General features: G+C 40.7%; 1 protein-coding gene across 11 annotated transcripts in view; it reads left to right on the forward strand.

The window, feature by feature from the left end:
- The window catches only part of Piezo2 (piezo type mechanosensitive ion channel component 2), a 428,243-nt gene that overhangs the window by 199,609 nt on the left and 207,376 nt on the right, over positions 1-21,258 (forward strand). The window lies entirely within an intron of this gene.

The following is a 21,258-nucleotide window of genomic DNA, read 5'->3' on the forward strand; positions in this document are numbered from 1 at the left end:
TTGAAGTGTTTTTTTTTTTTTCCATTATATATCTCTAGTCTGGCCATCACAGTTTCAGTAAATGTATCACCTTGGGTAAGTCATCATTTTCTGACTCTAAGACTCAATATCTTTGTTAAGTAAGAGTTTTATTTTATAAAATCCTTGCCTAGCCACATGTGGCAAGGCATGCTTGTAATCCCATCACTTTGGAGGTGGAGGCAAGAACATGAGTAATTAAAAGCCATCCTCAGCTGAATAGTGAGTGACTTTGAGGCAACCTGGATTATATGAGACCCTGTCTATAAATAAAAAAATAAAATAAAGTCCCTGTTTGCACATAAAATGGAAATAGAGATTAGATGAAGCAATTTATGTGAAAATGCTTCATATAAAAGGGAAACAGGGACTGGAGAGATGGCTTAGTGGTTAAGCGCTTGCCTGTGAAGCCTAAGGACCCCGGTTTGAGGCTCGATTCCCCAGCACCCATGTTAGCCAGATGCACAAGGGGGCATACACATCTGGAATTTGTTTGTAGTGGCTGGAGGCCCTGGCACACCCATTCTCTCTCTCTCTGCCTCTTTCTCTCTCTCTCTCTGTTGCTCTCAAATAAATAAAAATAAAACATGTAAAAAAAATAAAAAGGAAAACTGTTTAATGGAGAACTGAATGAAGTAGAATCCACTCTCTCCTGCCTTTGTCAGCTTATGTTTTGCTCAGTTCTGCCATTTACTGTAGTGAAAGTTCTCTTTATACATACATACTCCAAATTATTTAAGCAGATACTATTAGCTCTATAAGAAATACTGGTATCCTATCACTCTTAGCTATAAGCATCTCTGTGTTAGCTTCTCCATAAAAGATGACATTGCACCATCAGAAATACAAAGGCGGGCCAGGTGTGGTGGCACACGCCTTTAGTCCCAGCCTCTGGAGGCAGAGGTAGGAGGATCACTGTGAGTGCAAGGCTAGCCTGAGACTACATAGTGAATTCCAGGTCAGCCTGGGCCAGAGTGAGACCCTACCTTGAAAAAACCAAAGAAAAGCAAATAAATAAAAATAAAGAAAATTCAGAGGCAGTGTCCTGTCAATGCAGCCTCTGAGCCACCTACCCTCAGAAATGACAGGATAACATGAGCAAATGGCTTTCTCCCAAGGCCCCATAACACCCTATGTGGAATTTCCAAAGTTTCAGTGTTGAGACGGTCATTAAAGAAATCTCACTGTTATTTTACTCCAAAGGTATATTTTACCAGTTGTTTTCATTTTATTGAGAATTTATATTTTTATGTGTTAGTTAAGCTGACAGAACACTGACAGCATAGAAAGGAAATAATAAAATGTTTAAAAATGGATTATTTCTTCACTAGCAAAAGTCCTCACCTGACTCACCATGACAACACTGCCCTTAGCATTTTTATTAGCTGGTTAAAATTTTTTGTTAATTTTTCTACATATACTTTCTCTCTTACCAGCATCATCACAGTTTGGTAGCCTGTAAGTTCTTATAGTTACTTCTTCATGGTATCGTGTTTTTGGTCTGGAGATGGTTGATTCCAAAGGTCAAGTTTCAGAAAAGAACATGGGAAGCAATACAATGTGGAATCTTTGTCAAGGCAGCTTTCTTTTGATTCCTCTTCCATGTTATAAAAAATTTCAGAAGTATACAAAAGTAATTCATTAGGTAGTTCATTAACATTGTGTTATTTCTTCCTATGTAAGCCAGCATACAACTCCTTAAAATAAAGGGTATTTTCCTCCAAAAATCTAATAATGTAGTATGATCATTCCTAAGGCCACAAAATAACCATGAACTCTACGATCAATTAAGATCATCTTAATATTTAATTTTCCTGCTCATCTCAAAAAAAAATATTTAGATCACAGACCCCCACATCTCCTAGAGTCTTCTGGGAGAAGAAATGGTGGCAGGTTTCTTGTACAGCACAAATTGCCTGCATTCTGGACTTGTCTGTTTGTGATGATTAGCTCACTGTTCTAATCCACTGCATAGTATAAGCAATTCTGTCATCAGCCTTTGGGAAAACGTAGACTCCTTAAACTTTTGATAGATCCACTGGTCTTCATAAGTACCATGTTCCTTGGCCCCATGGCCAGCTGTTCCTCCAAAGAGCCCTGCTACCTCTGCTGGGGAATGGTGCCTCCCCTGATCTGAACAACAGGGATTCCCAGCAGTTCAGGGGTAGTACTGCTTTGGAGCTTGTCAGTACATGGAGCTAGGAAATAGTCTTTCTAAGAAAAATCTACAGAATATTTCCAGTTCAACTGTAGCATACAAAGTCTTTTAATTTCTCTGATGCTTGTTTTTGTCTCTTCGCTGAAAAATCTTGGCTCTTAACCAAACTCATTTGTCTCATTTCAAAATGCTTTTAATTCATAAAAATAACACTAACATAGCAGTAATGATCAGACAAATGGGAGAAATTTTAAATTTTTGCACATATCCTAATTTAATATTCCATTAAAATATACAAAGCATTCATGACTTCATAGTGAATACTGAGAGTCCCACTGAGGAGGGGCCTCAATGGAATGGGAGTGGCAGTGGGGGAACTTAGGAGTATTCCCTGAAGGGGAATATGATAGGAAAATGACCAGTACACAAAATGTTCATACCATAAGGTTCACAAGTAATGAATTCTTCAAAAAAAAACTATAAGCTACACATTCTTTGAAATGATTTCCTTATCCTTTACTGGTCATATACCAAGTTTTGTACTTGATTTGGTATGATTCCAACAGAATGTTCCTTTGGATTTAACTTTATCTTTGAACGTATACATAGCTATGATTTCAAGTCCGAACCATGTGAAGTTCTCTCAGAAAAGCAACTTCACCCCACCCCGCCACCTCTGCTCTGTCCCTCCTGTCTTCAACACTAATTATGTTTAATTAGGTTAAGTTTTGAGCTTAACCTCCTGGCATGTAATTTCACAAATGAAAGCAAAGCCTTAGGTGTGTTTGTAGCGTGTTCTGCTCCCGCGTAAAGAATGCTGGACTCTATGCATAGTGATTTTTCCACTGCAAGTACATGTTGGAGCTCATTTCATACCACCTTGGGTAGACATTGTTCACCCTAGGGAGCAGCAGGTAGCATCCTTTGCATGGATGAGCTACTTGATGAAAGTAGTCCCATCACATGCACATATGAGGGCTCTTACCCAGCATCCAGCTTTACTAATGACTTTAGGTATTTTCATGGTGAGGGGTGAGACATCTGGTATGGCAGGAAGGGCCCTTGGAGCACATGTCCTCCACTAGGCTGGGCTCTGCCTCTGTGGCCAACAGGAAAAGAGGTTTCTCATGGGATTTGTTTCTCCCTCACATTTCATCATAGAGAGCATGTGACTTTATGATATCCCTAGCTTTATACCAAAAACAAACAAAGAAAAAATTAAATAGCTGATGTCACATTCTCCAGAGGCACACCTCACATCTGTGGATTGTGGGTCATTTAACATAATCTTAAACCAGCACTATCATGCTTAAAGCATTCATCAATGAAGACTTTCTCTCCATAAAGGCCCCTTAATCTTTTTGCCCAGTGATGTTATTAATATGTTTATGAGGAAGTAAACAAGGCCGCCTACCTTCGTATCTCCACCCATGTCTCTTCAGTAAACAAGGAAAAAAATAAGTCTCAGGCCAGTTGCTTTAACCCCTTCTTTCCCAGCTAGTATAATATAGTCAACTTAGCCAGTATGCTGCAGGAACTGTTTCCAGTCATTGCTCTTACGTACAGAGAGTAACCACGAATAGCCTTGCCTGCACTTTAGTTTTGCCAAGTAGCTTGCACATAGACTCACAAGTAAATCAAGCAGCAAATTCACAAAGAACTTGGCTAAATATTGGGAAATTCTCCTTCATCCCTCCCACCAGCAGGGTATGACAATATTCATTTCCCCAAAGTGCCTGAGTATGCTGTCAAGCCTGAGATTTTTGCCAATCTGCTTCATAAGAAATAGTATCTCAGGGGTGGAGGAGCTAGCTCAGTCAGTAAAGTTCTTGCTTTGCAAGGATAAAGATCTGAGTTTGATCCTCAGAACCAACTTTTAAAAAAATTGAATATGGCAGGGGCAGAGGTCTAGAGAGATGGTTTAGCAGTGAAGGCACTTGCCTGCAAAGCCAAAGGACCCAGGTTCAATTCCCTAGGACCCATGTAAGCCAGATGCACATGGCATGTGCATCTGGAGTTTGTTTGCAGTGCCTGGATGCCCTAGCATGCCCAAAATATTTCAAAATTTGAATATGGGGCTAGAGAAAGTATTCAGTAATTAAAAGCACTTGCTTACAAAGCCCTATTACCTGGGTTCAATTACCCATGTAAAGCCAGATGCACAAAGTAGATGCATCTGGACTTCGTTTGCAGTGGCAGGAGGCCCTAGCATACCCATACTCACTCTCTCTCTCTCTCTCTCTCTCTCTCCCTCCCTCTCTGTGTGTGTGTATGTGTGCCTCCCACTCTCAAATAAATAAATAAATAATATTTTTAAAGCTGAATATGATGCACTATTGTAATTCCAGCCTCACTGGCCAGCCAGTCTACTTGGAGAGCTTCAGGCTAATGAGAGACCCTGTCTCAAAGCCAGAAATAATTAAAAATAAAAGATGGACTGTGCCTTAGAGGAGCCACACTGAGGTTGTCATCTGACCTGCACACACAGAAGTGTGTGCACCCACACACCTACCCACCCACCCACCCACCCACACATGAACATGCAGAGACAAAAATGCACAAAGTAGTACTATCTCAGTGCACTTTAATTTGTCTTGAATAATTTTTTCCATAAAGAAAAACTAATGATATTCTTCACTGTCTCCCAAATGAAATGCTTTGGAGAAGTGCTTCTCCTAAGATGGTTCAACATGGTTTGGCAACTGGAACGACATTGTTACCCTAGCTTAGACATTATCCTCTTATTCACTTTAAATGATGATAGAATAAAAAACAGCTACCCTATGCCAAGAACTGTCAGGTCATTTCTAGTTCATACAGCCATCTTGTAGATGGGGAGTCATCAAAGTTTCTTGGAATGGGATAGATGTGAAACCATTTAGGTGTTTGCAGGCCAATACAATTTTTGTGGCAACGTCTTAATGTTGCTGTTGGAGCAGATTAAAACTCTAGCAGTGGGCATGGATATTTTCCAAGAAAATGTTTATAGAAACAGGCAAGTGGCAGGTTTGGACACTAGCCATCATTTATTGACCCTCGCTATGGATTATGGTCAAACAGGCACAAACTTCAAAGAAATTATGCAAGCTCTGCAGTACAGGCGCAGCCCTCACGTTAACTTGCTCCCAGTTCCACAAGTGCCTGGTTCTAAACATGTTTTTTTCAAGCCCTCTCACATAAAAAATTTTACTATAGGTCTCTTTTGATTTTGCTTTCGTTTTTCCTATATTCCCATATCTCTGGGAACATAGCTTCATGTTCCAGGCTTTGATGACTGTTCTTATCTTATGGCTAAGTTGAATAAGGCCAAACAGTATAATTTCCACATTATAGTGCTTCCTTAAAATCCTTACACTTCTGGGTTGGAGAAATATCTTAGCAGTTAGAGCACTTGTGTCCAAAGCCTAATGACCTGAGTTGGACTCCCCACTACTAAGGCAAAGCCAGATGCACAGGACGGCATTGGTCTGCAGTTCATTTGCAGTGGCTACAGTCCCTGGCACGTGTTTTCTCTCTCTCTCTCTGCCTCTTTCTCTCTCAATTAAGTAAATAAAATCCTTACACTTCCAAATATAAATAAAATAAATAAATAAAATACTATTAAGATACATATCAAGGAGAATATTTATTTTAAAACTGTAACTTCAGCCATTGCTTTTTAGTATTAATGCTGCAGACCCACTTTAAGTATGTCTGTTGATAGTACTAGATTTTAGATGTTTGAAAATGTTAGTATGCTTTCTCATTTAAAGGTGAGCAGTGTTTTGTTTGTTACTTTCTGTGTATTACATTGGGTCATAAAATGTAGAACAGATGTCTGTCTTTGGGGTTCTTGTGCATTTTTAGGTGTCAAGACTATTAGCAGAACTGACAGACATGGCTTTGCCCATCACCACCACTGCCGTCATCACCCTCAAGTTTAACTTAACTAAAGCCATCTGAGTAGTTAGAGCAATCATAAATTGTGCGGATCCTTTCATGGCTGAGCCCTTCTTTGAGGTTTATTCATCCACCCACTTGACAATAGATCGTTTAAAACCATCACATCTAAAGAGAAAGTAATCATCTTGTCAACTAAAGCTTTATGGCTTCTCCAAGAACCAGAAAGCACAGATTATGTGCATTGTGTAACTCCAAGAAAGACCTAAAGAGCTGCTCAACCTCCCTACATAACGCTTGATGGGGATGGGAGTTGACTGCTATGAGATGTCTTCAGCCACTGCCTCTCTGGAAACCTTATGACCAAACAGCGTGTCAGAGTAAAATGCCTATCATTACGGTTATTGTAACTGAATCCCTGATCATGGATGAGGACCTAATTACAGAAATATGTTGTACCGGCCTGAGGAAATGGCTTAGCGGTTAAGGCATTATCTACCTCTCTCTCTCTTTCAAATAAACAAATAAAATATTTTTAAGAAAAAGAATTATGTTGTAACGTAGGAAGATTCCTGCATTCTCTACGTTATCCCCATCCCAGTACTATAATAATAATAATTAATAATAATACATAATTGGTTATCATAGAAATCAATGTGCTTAACAAAGTTAGGTTTCAATCTTTAATCTCAGCTTTCTGTGTAAATTTGCAAATCATAGTCATTTATTTGCCTAGGTTTCAGTGATGCTAGATGGGCGTAGCTGCATGAACTCAGAGGCACTTAGCATTTTCTAAAAGCATTATTAGCTAAGGTGGATTTGGGACCACATGGTCCAAATTTTCAATGTCTTAACACAACAAAGGGTTCTTTCTCACTCAAACAAAATGTGGTGATGAGACCACAGGACTCAACAGGGCAACATGCTTCCACATGAAGTGTCAGTGGTTGTTTTAATCTTGTGGCACTTTTGTTTCAGTATTGTAACAGTTACCATGATCATTGCTGGGACAAAATACCCAACCAGAAGTAGCTTATGGAGGGAAAGGGTTTATTTCAGCTTACAGCTTAGAAGGGGGTTTCTATCATGACCATCATGGCAGGGAAACATGGCAGAGCAGGAAGCTGGCTCACATCCTCCCATATCAGCAGGGAGGAACAAGCAGAAACGAGCTAGCTATACCCAGCTGGGCTGGACTAATACACCTCAAGGTTTGTCCCGTTAACATACCACCTCCAACAAGGCTCCACCTCTCAAAAGCACCACCAGATGGTATCAAGTATGAAATTTAATGCATGGTGTCATTTCTCATTCAAACTACAACAAATGGCAAAAGAACTTGGAGAACTGCACACTGGGCCTTAAGTTCTCCCACCTGGAGGTGACATGAGTCCTTGCAGCTCAGATCACAGGTGACACTCTCCAGGTATTCGTGTTGGGGGTGGGGGGAGGTTAACAGCAAAAAAGTAAGAAAGCTCTAGCAAAAGCTACCACAATACGGTCAGGGCAACATCTGGGCATGGCTTCTCCTCCCAGAGCTGCACTTTACAACCGAGAGAACTGCAGCAAGCCATTAGGCTGGGGAACAGTAGTCTGCTTACAGAAACAAAGGCTCTTGCTTCCACAAAGAACTTTTTGCTGCCTGTTTAAAATATAACAGTGTTCAACTGATCTCTTGCCCATTTTCACTTAAAAAGCCAAGATTTTATTCTCAATAAACATATGTTATCAATCTAGTATTTCATATTGCATTATTATTAATATTAATGTATGTGATTTTACTTAATGCTTCGTTTGGATTGTGAGATGAAATACCTTGCTCTTCCAAAGAGAATCTCAAAATATAAATTACTCTGAAAAGGGCCAACCACCATGAACACGTGCATTCCTGTTTCTTTTTAATGTAGACATGACTCAAAGGCATGTCTCTGGCTTTGGGGACTTCCCTAGGCTGCTGTCAGCTATCAGGCCTGCTGCATCTACTCTAGAGAAACGTTCACCACTTGGCCATGTTTTAGTCTTCTCTAGCTTGTGCTTGGACCTTCTTGTGGTATATTTCTTTTCTTAAATTTTTATTTGTATTTGTGAAAGAGAGAGAGGAGAGAAAAAGGCAGAGAGAGAGAGAGAGAGAGGGAGAGGGAGAGAGAGAGAGAGAAAGAAGAGAGGGAGGGAGAATGGACACACCAGGGCCTTCATCTAGTGCATATGAACTACAGATGCATGCCACTTTGTGCATCTGGCTTACGTGGGTCCTGGGGAATCAAACCTGGGTCCTTTGGCTTTGCAAGTAAGCACTTTAACCTCTAAGCCTTCTCTCCAGCCCTCATGGTATCTTTCATATTCTTTATTATGAGGTGGGATATACTGTATGTAAATTTTTTGTGTATTTCTTCCTTTAGAGAGAGAAATCCTTAAGCACATAAAGATGGACTGCTGTTCCTATCCCACACAGACTAAGTAATCATATAGTTGTAGACCAGGAAAGAAGTGACCAATTGAGTGGAATAATGTAATCCCCATAGGAGACTTTTTCTCCATTTTACAAATGAGCAAAGTAAAATCAGAAGTTAAATACTGTACTCAAGATGGAGCAACTAATATTAAAGGAAGGCAATATAGAAGTTCAGTTTTATGTGATTGCCTTCCAGTCATTCACAATCCACCGTGGTGGCATTTATGATGATCTGTGTGGAACATCACTTGTTGAGAAAATGCTTTTCCAACTATGCTGGACAATGGGTGAGTAGGAAGAAAGAGCTTTGGTCTTATGCAAGATACCAATTTGTAAGCATAAAATATAATACAAAAAGCTATATATTAGCATCTAATTGAACCTTTTGAAAATGTTCATTGAACAGTGACTATGTGACCAGATACCATTATAATGACTTAGGCGTTACAGAAGAGGGAGGGAGACAAGTATAGGTCAATGCTACAAGTAGGGTTTTGAGCTGAAGAGACCCTGGCAGTGAGATTACTTATAGTAAATCCATAGCTGTGTTTTTCTCATAAAATAAGCCAAACATATAGAGCCCCTTTACCTTGATATAATGAGGTCAGCTTGAAAACATACCAATCACACAGAACCAATTCTTTTTTCTTCGGCTTTCCTTCTTTGGTATGATGTCACATAATTCAGTTATGATTCAAGGGTGGCACATACATACTAGAGAACTAACCAGTGTTCATAGAATATGTTTGTTTTTAATCAATATTTGTTCCTTTTCAAAAACTTATTGTCAAATAGTCAAGCACTCCATAATGCTAATGCTTGTTTTCTGAATGCAAGTGCCCAGAAAATTCAAGTTGTTAGTGTTGGACTGGAGCACTCAATTAAAAGGGCTTTAGAAAAAAAGTGAAAACTGCTTATGCAGAAGCCAGGCAGAAGCTCACACTTTTCCTGCTCTCATGCAGCCATGCACTTGGACAGGATAATATGCTGATGTCTCCAGCAGGTGGTTAACATTCAGGATAAAAATGCAAACATCAAACATTTGCAAGGACATGGAAAGTGACCATTGATAGTACAAGAAAACAGACTAGTTGCAACAAAAACCAGTTGAATGACTTTTTCTTTTGGTCCAAATAAGGTATCAATTTCCTGTAACTTGACTAGAATTATAGTATATATCACATTTAAGCCTATACTATATAGGGGTCTTATTCATTCTTCCTGCAATCACTTTATGACTGTAACTACCAATTGGAAGAAAGATTGTGCCATATACATACATACATACACACACACACACACACACACACACACACACACACACATATATGAAACCATATAACCACTTTCATTAAAAAATTATTATGCAATTGATTCAATTTACTGTCTGAGTTGATTTGCCAAAAAATTTGTATATGCTTGTGACACAGATCAATGGTCACAGAATTAATATACGTATATATGTATGTAAGGATGTGTGTTTGTGTGTGTAAGAGTGTATAGCAAATGCAGGTGATTTATATTTTTCAGACTATTGAGAGCTTTGCCTAGAACTTTGGCTTCCAACTAGGAAAATAGTCACTTTACCCTTCATTCATTCAGACAGTGACATCATTTAATGGGCATTTGGTAAAAAACATCTGCTTTTATTTTAGGAAAAAGCATAACATGTAATCCTTAATTAAGTTTTTTTCTTTCTTTCAAGACATGACTGGAAGAAATATCTTCTGATTTGTAATCTCCATTTTTGTTAAATTGAGTCATTATAGCTAACAAGACCCATTTCTGTGATAAGGAATGACAATAGTCAGCTTTGCAGGGATCAGTGCATTCTTGAATCAAAGTTGGATTCCTGGGTGTTTTCACTGGCACCTCGTTCTGTTTGGGAGGTACCAGCATGATATTTTAGTAGTGGCCTGAACAGACGAGCTGCAGAATACATCTTTAGAAAGCCTGGGTCTGGGTATTGACTGCATGGTTCTTGGAACATGAGACAGAAAAGCATAATAGTCAAGATAGAGGTAGAGTGTGGATATCAAATTCATGAACTTCAATGAATAGGCTAATACAAGTGCAGGGTTGTATTTCCTATTTGCTCTGTGTGCTTCTTACAAGTTTGGAGTCAGATCTTTCTCTTTCTCAGCAATAATGACCCTGGCATACCTTTTCATTAACTTTGCAAGTGACCCACTCTATGTAGGAACAAAGACAGTGTTGCTCAGAGAGTGACTGCTACTCAGATTTTGCAGGAACTATTTGAGATTTCCTTATGAGCCTGGGAAATGCATCACACACACACACACACACACACACACACCATATGTACGCACACACACTTGCACATAAACCTTCCTAAATGTACAAAACTATCTGAAGTAGCAAACCATTACAGCATTGTACCTGCACTAACCCCATTCTAGATCCTCTTGGTTTCCCTCCTTTAGGTAGCAGGTAAATGGAGACCCAAAGAGCTTCAGTAGTTACCAGGTACCATGCTGCATTGCTCCTCTCACTTCTTCTAGTATCACCATGGCAGGTTGATGTCAGTGTTCTTTTGTGCCAGTGTCCTTAACTAACCACTTACAGAGGAAGGCTACCTTGCTCCTAATCTCTGGTGCTGACAGAACAAAGCAAACAGTGGCCTGTTTCTCTGAGGACACAACAGGTCACATGCACCCTTCCCCTGATCATGTACTGTGTGAGCAATGAGCAACCTAAGAGGGTGGCGTTCAGACATAAGACAGAAATACTGATCAATGGACAAACTGGTAGCACAGGGGTGTTCCAACATTCAGTGAGGTCAGAGAGTCCCAGACATCTGCAAATGGCTCATGCCAGATGCACACACTGATCTGTGTGCCATCAACAGAGAAACAATTGTTTTTGCTTGGCCATCATGAGAAATGTTTGGGTTTGAAAACTCCTATGCACTGTGCTCAGACCAGTTCAATATAGTTTATTTAGAAATCCATGCAGATAATTGAATTCATATGGGACAGAATGTAATTGCAGTGAATTTGCTAGTGTTTGTGCATTAGAACACTAATGGACATGGACCACAAGGCAGGGAGGATGAGGAAACCCAGGTCCTTAGAGATCTGAAAGTAGATAGCTCTGGCTTTGCCCCAAGTTGCTGGATGGTCACCAGAACTTTCACACAGCAGGTGTTTAAGTTCCTTAAGACAAATAGTGGTACATAATGTTAATGCTGCTGTGATTCATTTATCACCAGGACACATATGATGAGTGTCTGTCGTCTCCCACACCTGAGGAATGCTGAGTGTTTTCAGAGTCCATGGCCATGAGTTACTTTTTGCCGCGGACTGACTCTCGGGGAGATCAGGACCGAGGGAGAACAAGGGCGAAGGCTCAAGGAGAACTCGGGATTCGGCGAGGAAATGACAGACAGACACACTCTAGGTAGAATATGCTGCTGCAATTTACTGAAGGTTTCATGAAGATTTTATACAGATTGAACAGGGAAACTTAGCAAGCCAACAAGTGATCTCAGAAATCATTAATCTAAACAATCTTAAGTATTGTTCTATTGTAAGCATACATGCAATGTTGATCAGGCAGGAACTGTACCCATTTTTTAAGAAGGACGCCTTGCATCATTGACCACAGCTTTACATGAATAGAAGCTTGGGGTAAGGGATGTAAGGTGAACAATAGGTTATTTATTTTTTATAAACCGAGCAGAGAGCCATCTCTTTCCACTTATAAGATTATTTATATAATCCTCATATTCATTATAAAAGTGTTTCTATCCAAAAGACCACCAATATTTTAAGGCTGGTTTAATGTTTTCCAGGAATTCTTTTCTTTCTTGTCTAGAGTATAAGTACCAAGGCTTACGTGTCCTTGCTAAGCATTTCTTAAATGGAAGAGAATGCCATAGCCTCCTTATTCCTTCATAATTCATTCATCTATTACCGAATTCATCATATCCTCCCTCATAGGGGAGTGGATCTAGGTAGTTCCCAGCTCTGGGAGTCTACTATCAGCCCTTGATCAAGTACTGAACATACCCCCCAGGAAGTTTCCTGGTGGGAAAACCTAAGTTTTACAACTCCCTATCTGTAGAACTGTCATACTTCTAATGAACATTACCGATTAACATTTCTACTTTCACTTTCTCAGAATCAGTATTGTTCTAAAACATCATAAGCTGTTTCTACTCTACACCATCTAAAAACTGTTCTAGAGTTAATCTTTTATTCCTAATAGAGTTATACATATCCTCCATTGCCCTAATCATAGGAGGGGCACATTCAATACTCAAATTGTTTTTTGTACTCTGATTGCGTGCAAGATTAATAGTAAGTGTAGCGTAGAAACTAGCTGTTCTTTGACAAACAACTAGAAGGGAGCAGGAAAGAAACAGAGCGCAGAACACAGCTCATTGGCACCGGCAATTAGGTCGTCGTGACTTCATGGGCAGCAGGAACCTTTACAGTAACCGACTGCCAAGGGGTCACCAGGGGCATCCCTCCGAGGAGTGCTGGCCCTCTGTCCTCAGCTCTCATCCAGTACAGAAGCATCTCTGCTTGCTACACAGGCGAGGTCGCCGTGGACGTACCAACTTTTAGAAATAAAAGGGGAGCCAGGCGTGGTGGTGCACGCCTTTAATCCTAGCACTCTGGAGGCAGAGGTAGGAGGATTACCATGTTTGAGGCCACCCTGAGATGACAAGACCCTAGCTCAATCATAAAGAAATACAGAAAAGGGGAGAATATGGGGTTGCAGGAGGGAAGAATGGATAAAGACAGAAAAACAATAGTCAATTCCATTTGCAGGTGAGAAGCACAGGGGAGAGAAGAAATTTTGGGGGAAAGGGAAATGATCCATCCCCAGTGTGGAACACTGAGGTCTGAGATAGACATCAGAATCAGTCCCACACCTGTGCTGACACTATTGCTCCTGTATTCCACCAAGCAGAACCCCAGGACCCTGTTTCATTAGAGGCTCTGGTGTAGTCACAAGGTCACTGAGTTCACCCGTCAGTCAAAGCTGATGCCACAAGCACCTCAGGAACACGTGTTCCTTCTAAGCTAGCCACAGAACTCTTGGTTGTCCAGTCACGGGCAACCACACAGAAGCATTTGCCTCAATTGTGCCTCTTAGAGAATCCTGTTCTCTAAGAGATGCTGTGGAATCTGATGACATTTAATGAGAAAGCATCTAGATATCAAGGGGAAGCTGCAGGGCCATCGCTAGGTACCCAGAGATGATTGAACAGAAGTGCTTGTTAAATGCAGGATGGGATGAGGAACTCATTATAGCACAAACAGCCGTTACTGAGCATTTAGCCCTGCCAAATTGATCGACTATAATAAATGATGGTTTCTTGGACAATTCAGTTAAGAAATAGTAATGAAATAAGGACTTCATAGCGGGCCTGGAGATCAGTATGGAGAGAAAAGTGGAGCAGCATGAGCAATGGGTCTCCCCCACACCCCCCAAAGTGCTCACCATCCTCTGATAGGCAAACGAGAGTCGGGGTTGGGGTGAACAGCACTGGGTTGAATCACAAAGGACCCATGAGCAGAAACGTGTGGCCAGACTGGAAGGGAAAGAACAATTTTGGAAAGTTTGTTTGAATCTTAGTGGAGTAGACAGGGCTCATACTTGCGCTGGCCAAGGGACAGTGTGCAGGGGCAGTGACAGAAATGAGGGCAGGATGGAAGTGACTTGACCTGAGTGAACACCTCTGAGAAATGTGGCCCCGCTGGACCAGAAGTGTACATCTTGGGAAACAGGCTAGAAATGTACACTGTGGAAATGTGCAGACATCAGAAGTACAATAGCCACAGCTTGCTCCAAGTGTGTTTACTTATTTAGTTTTTGTTTATTTTGATTTATTTATTTGAGAGAGACAGAGAGAGGGAGAGAGAGAAAGAGAGATTGGGCACGCCAGGGCCTCCAGCCACTGCAAACGAACTCCAGACGCGTGTGACCCCTTGTGCATATGGCTAACGTGGGTTCTGGGGAGTTGAGCCTCGAACCGGGTCCTTAGGCTTCCCAGGCAAGCTCTTAACCACTAAGCCATCTCTCCAGCCCCTTGAAGTTTGTTTATTTTTTAATTATTTATGAAAATAACAAATCCTTGTTTAGTAGAGAGTTCTTCAATAATATAGCCACAATCCCATGATTCAGTGCTTTTGTCCTAAACCTTGAGCTATTAGAATGCAATTCCCAGAATTTCAAGTAAATGGATTTGCAAAAGAAACAATTTCTCCTGCATCTCGCATTGTTAATTTTATCCTCCCCATAAATTTTTTTAGTAGGGAAATCCCCAGGGAGGGGAGCCAGCAAGCAGCTTCTGTTGAAACACCACAGCGAGGTTTCAGCGCCTCCAGACTGTATGTCCTTTTGAGTGCTGAGCTGTCACAAAGCCACTGCTACTATTTAGTACAATTCTGATGTTATGAAATTGTTCTATTTGTGTCAAGGTCTTGTTAGGCTTGGGCAACTATTGCTCATTTACTTTTCTTTTTTTAATGTTGTCTAAAGTTTGCTTTCCCTACCTGGCTGTTATCACTTTTGTTGTTGCTATTGCTGGTGGTGGTGGTGGTGGTGGTGGTTTTTCGAGGTAGGGTCTCACTCTAGCCCAGGCTAATCAGGAATTCACTATGTAGTATTAGGCTATGTCCTCGAACTCATGGCAGTCCTCCTGCCTCTGCCTTCCAAATGCTGGCGTTAAAGTTATGTGCCACCACGCCTGGCTTCTTATGATTTAAAAGGTATTTTTATTTACTTGTTTTAGAGAAAGAGTGAGTAAGTGAGTGAGTATGAGTGTGCCAGGGCCTCCTGCCACAGTAAACAAATTTCAGATTAATTTGCCTCTTTGTTAGTTTGACTTTATATGGTACTAGGGAGTCAAACCTGGGCTGCCAGGCTTTACAAGCAAGTGCCTTTAATCGCTGAGCCATCTCCCCAGCCCACACTTTCATGCCCCTTTCTCCAGCTTTGTGCAACTACCAGTTAGAATTTTTTTTTTTCTGTTATGTTACTGTTCCAATCAAGGGCTCTTTTTAAGGCTTCTTTCACATAGCAAGGTTTTGAGGTTTAGCTGTGAAATCACAAGGATCCCACTCTATTTGCTCATGCTCACATGACAGGTCATGGTGCATTGGAGATAGGCACAGCACCATTTTCTGCTGTGCCACCATGGGTGACTGGGCTGTTTTCAGTTTGGGTGATGAGGAATAAAGTTGATGTGAACATCTACACTTGGGTCTGCATGAATGGTGTGCAGCTCTTTGATTCTGGAAGTCTCTTAATTGGTTTTTCCACCTTCAGATAGCCTGACAGCCAATCAATCCTGCTTTTCCATAAATGCTGGTTATACTTTTACAAACTAAGTCCCATCTTAAGTGCATGGAGAATTATACTTAAAGACATTTTTAAACAATTCTATGGCCATCACACTATAATTTCTAGTTTGCAAATTTGCTCGCTTCTTAGATTTGTTTAACATAGGTTGCACTAATTTGTTTATTACTGATTTGACAATTAGATCAATTTGTGGGATACAATGTGGTATCTAAATACATGTATACATTATTTAATAATCAAATCATATTATACTTTTTCTTAATTAATTATCACTTCTTTGTAGTGACACATTCAAAATCCTGTCTTGTAGCTATTTTAAAATAGTCCTGATGGTTATCAATGTTGAGAGCAATGGAGCCTCTCAAGTCAGTGGCTCTGAGATCCTGTCTTGCGACTTGCAAAGAATAGACAAATGGAGACATGGTAGAAGGGTAGTTTAGACAGAGATAAATTAGAAAGTGCACTGTAAGTAAGGCAGAAAGTGAAAGTAAAGCAGAAAAGCTCAGGAGCTGGAGAGATCTGGAGCTGGTAGCCTGCATGGTGACTTGGATCTGGTTTTCTTATAACCTTGAATAAGCAAATGAGGTATCAGGATGGGATGAGCTTTAGTTGTTATATTTATTTTTTATTTATTTATTTATTTATTTGAGAGCGACAGACACAGAGAGAAAGACAGATAGAGGGAGAGAGAGAGAGAATGGGTGCGCCAGGGCTTCCAGCCTCTGCAAACGAACTCCAGATGCGTGCACCCCCTTGTGCATCTGGCTAACGTGGGACCTGGGGAACCGAGCCTCGAACCAGGGTCCTTAGGCTTCACAGGCAAGCGCTTAACCACTAAGCCATCTCTCCAGCCCAAGTTGTTATATTTAAATGTATATGGAGGACTTTATTGGTCGGTGGGCCAAGAAGAGCACAGATTCAAAATGAGCCCATTAATGAAAAAAAAAAATCTTGGGAGGAGGAAGAATCAGGAAGTAAAGTAAAATAGAGCTGCTCCTGAATGTTGTCTTGATGAGTTATGTTTAGGTTCCCACTGCAGTTTCCTTCTAGTCTCACCAAGGCATCTATGTTCTTTTGGGCCTGTGTCCTAATTACCTCCCTACAGATGAAGGAAACTTTGCTTCTATTCTTCTTTATAAGAAAATATTTAATTTATTTATTTATTTGAGAAAGAGAGAGAGAGAGAGAATGGGCATGCCAGGGCCTCTAGCCACTGCAAATGAACTATAGACACATGAGCCACCTTGTGTATGTGGCTTTACGTGGGTACTGGGGAACTGAACCTAGCTCCCTTGGTTTGCAGGCAAGCATCATAATCACTTCACCATCTCTCCAGTCTCACCTTGCCCCCATTTTTTATCAGCATTAGCTAACCACTCTTCTGTGGAATAGAACCTATTACATCTTGGCAGCCATTGGTGAGCCCAGCCTCTTGTTAACATCTTTGCACGCTGCTTCTGTCGACATTTTTTTAGATTCTGTGTATCCGGGAGATCTTGTGTGTCTGATTTCCCATGTCTGAATAAATTCCTCTAACCTAATGTCAAATGCACTGTGTTGCTACAAATCACAGGGTCTTTTTATGTTTTTATATCTGAATACTATTCAAGTAGGCATGTACATTTCTTTACCCCTTCCGTTGATAGACATTTCCAGGTTATTCTGCTTAATACTGCACTAAATACAGGAGACCAAATATCTCTTTAGCATACTGAATTCATTTCCTCTGTATATATACTCAGAAATTGGATAACATGGGAGTCTTATTTTTTTTTTAATTTTTAAGGACATTTCATACAATTTTCCATAAATCAATACAGCAATGGCTGTAATAATTTGCCTTCCCCATTGGTCTGTAATGGTTCCCTTTTATTACCTTTTGACAGTTAAAACATTCAGTGAGATTTTCACTATTTGGATTCCTGTTTCATTTCTTAGCTTAGCATTCATTAGTTACCATAAAATTGAGATTCCCTCTCCCTTAACCTCAAAATTGCAATACTCTGGAAATATAAGGTTTTGCCTTATTTTTGATAGTAAAACTTGATCCAACCTGAGCTTGGCTGCTAATATGAATTTTCTCCTGAGGTGGTTGAGTGAACCACTGCCCTCCTGTACTAAATCATGAACCTGTAGTGTGTACTTTTCAGAAGCCTGAGAGTATGAATCTTGAAATACATCTAGTTGTGAAAGACCTGGACAATATCACCTTTATTTCTGACCTTAACAATTGTCCTGTCCTGTCCTTTTTTTTTTTTTTTTTTTTTTTTTTACTGTCACCACACTGAAAAGTGTACTTCATGACATGATGAAGTACACTTATGGCCCAAAGTTAGTTTCAAAGTTGATTTTTTTTAAGTAAGTAATTACTTTTACCAAGTGTTATGTAGTTTAGAAGGCTCAAAACTGTGTTCCAGGACCTTAAAAATAATTGTCAAAAGCCAAATGATTTCTCAGCCTACCATCCCCTAAACAGTTTTATTTCCATTAAACAGAATGATATAGAGAAATTCCTTGTTGTTTTCCTTATTTTGGAATATTTGATGAATTTATCTGTAGACAGCAAACACCTCACAGAATAGGGGAAAGTTAATAGTCCAGGGAGGGATAAAAACCTAAGTTTGGGGCCCAGAACATTGCGGATGATAGAGTGCCTGACATCTGACACCGGTCTGCAAGGGTTCTCATCTTTCCTTCCGTCTGCCCCACGCAGCCTTCCTATTTCCAGGAATCCATGAAAAGCCTTTCCCCTTTCTTTTGTCCACTTTCTGTTCTTCCCATTCACATCCAGTTTGTAGACCCTGATGACTGCAGAGTTTGTACATTAGGGGGACAACATGTCATCTTGAATTTTTGGCAGCAGTTGCTTGAGTGGCCCTGCAGAAGCCAGGAGCAGGTATCACAGGGAGATAGTGGTGGGAGCTGACTCATTCTGAGAGTGGCTGATCAACCTCATGAATTTTTCTCATTGCTGTGACTAAATATCTAGCCAGAAAAGAAAATTGTGGGATGAAGGATTTTATTTTTGGCTCACAGTTTGAGAAGGTAGTATCCATCATGTTGGAAGCTATGGAAGAAGGAGCCTATATTATGGTTAGGATTTCTCATGTCTCCATAGATGAGGAAACAGAAAGAGGAATGCTGAGGGAGCTCAGCTGGCTTTTCCCATTTTATTTAGCCTGAGACTATAGACCTTGGGTAGTGCCACCCACATTCAGAGTAGGTTTTCTCAAGGAAGTTTCTCTGGAGACTCCCTCCAAGACACAAGGAGACACATGCCATAGGTTATTCCAAATCCAGTCAAGTTGACAGTACATATTAATTATCACAAAAGAGGGATAGCAATAAGCTACATTAAAAAATAAATGGACACATGAAAATAAGGAAAATGGGAGCCAGGTTTCTCACTATTGAAGCAAAGATTCATAAATGCAGGAAGGCAGAAGGTAGAAAGAATCCTAAAGTGTTAAAGTGAAGTTTAAAAGAACAATGAACTTCAATGATTGAAGTCTGACGGTACCTTGATGGGTTAGTGGGTCAGGGACGGAAGTGCATACTTGGAAAGAGTCCATGGGTAAGTAAGAAGTCCTCAAAAAGAATGAAAGAGGAGGCATCAAGGATATGTTCCTGATCGCTGTCTTGAGTCAGACTGAAGTTCCATTCTAGTCTCAGCAGGGCATGTCAGGCTGTGTGTTCATTGTGGTTCCTACCTACCAAAGAAGACTACCTTGTTCCTAAATCCCTTTCCATGGTACCTTGTGCACACACACTGAACTGGTTGAAATCAGATGCCTCCCATAAACTCATGTGTTTTGGATCCTTGGTCAGTAGCTGGTAGCAATTTGGGAGGTGGAGTTTTGCTGGAGGAGGTGTGTTGCTTGGGACAGGCATGAGGGTATTATAGACAGTTCCGCTTGGTCAAAACTAGGCTCACTATCCAGCTGCAGTTGTCCACCTGCTGTAGCAAGGATGTGATGTCCAGCCTATGCTCTATCCATTTTCCCCCTGCCCTCATGAAGCTTCCCCTCAAGACTATAAGCCAAAAGAAACTCTTTCCTCCCACCAGCTGTTTTTGGTCAGGTGTTTTGTCTCAGCAACGCAAAAGTAACTGTTGGAACATACATCATATTACCCTCCTGTACTATTCAGGGATCGGTGTCCTTCTCAGCCTCTCCTCCCATGGCAAAGCACAGTGTCCTTCCTCAGCACTGTCCAGGTGAAGCCTGCTGAAATGCCTGTGATATGATAGACATTCACACATACTTGTTGAATTAAACAGTAGGAATGGGGTTCAGTTTGAGGTCGTGAAGTCCAAATTTCATGCTGATTTCTTTATGTTTTGTTATCGTGTTGTAGTGACATGCAAAGCTGCTTGCTCTTTTCTGGTCCAGTGTTTAACGAGGAGCATAAATATGCTACTTTGCTGCCACCACCCACAGTGAATCTTCATGCTCTTTTAGCAGACTTAAGTTTCAAGCTATTCAATAGACACGTCCAAGGAAAGAGGAAACATCCAAGGTGACACCGGGTTTCTGCCAGTGTGGTCGAGCCATGACAAATTCGGATTGTGTTAGAGCTGTCCTTATAAGCCTCCCTCCAGTGGACTGTCTGTCTCACCAGCTGGACAGCGTGGCCAAAACCTTTGTTTCTGCTTTCATTTGGAAAGCAAGCCACCTTGGGATGGGCTCTTCCTACCATGGTTCTGTGTCTGTGAATGTGTTTGTCACAGAGATTTCTCTTTGGGGATTTCAAAGAATGATCTTATGGAATTTTCAGGGATCAGAGAGAATAAAACACCCTTTAGAAACTTGTCAAAAGGAAGAGAAAGACATATGTTGCATTACTTTTCCCAGTGCCCAAGACAGAACCAACCAGTGCCCACCAATGATAGAAGGATAAAGAGAAACTGATGCATATACACTTGAAGCTGCCTCAGCCTTTAACAAGAAGGACATTCTGTCATTTGTAACATGGCTGAAATTGGAAAACACTATATTAAGTGAAATAAACCAGACACAGGAAGATGAATACCACTTGTTTCCACTTTTATGAAGAATGTAAAACAATTGAACTCATAGAGTGGAGCGTTGCTTACAGAGGCTGGGGACAATGGGAATGGGGAGGTGATTGTCAAAAGGTACAGAATTTCAGTGAGAACACATGAGTTTGTGAAGTATTATACAACATTGTAACTGTAGCTGACAGCAATTTCTTGTATATTTGAAATTGCTGGAAATGGGGAAGTTGCTCAGTAGTTAATCACACTTTCCACTTAAGGAGGAGGATCTCTGGGCTGGGGTCTGCCAAGTTCAACTCCACATAACCCATGTAAAAGTCTGGGAATGGTATCATATATCTGCAACCCCAGGCCTTAAAGTAGGGGCAAAGACCAGAGAATCACGGGCACTCG

This window comes from Jaculus jaculus, chromosome 2 (assembly GCF_020740685.1).
Source record: "Jaculus jaculus isolate mJacJac1 chromosome 2, mJacJac1.mat.Y.cur, whole genome shotgun sequence".
In the NCBI taxonomy this organism is placed as follows: domain Eukaryota; kingdom Metazoa; phylum Chordata; class Mammalia; order Rodentia; family Dipodidae; genus Jaculus; species Jaculus jaculus.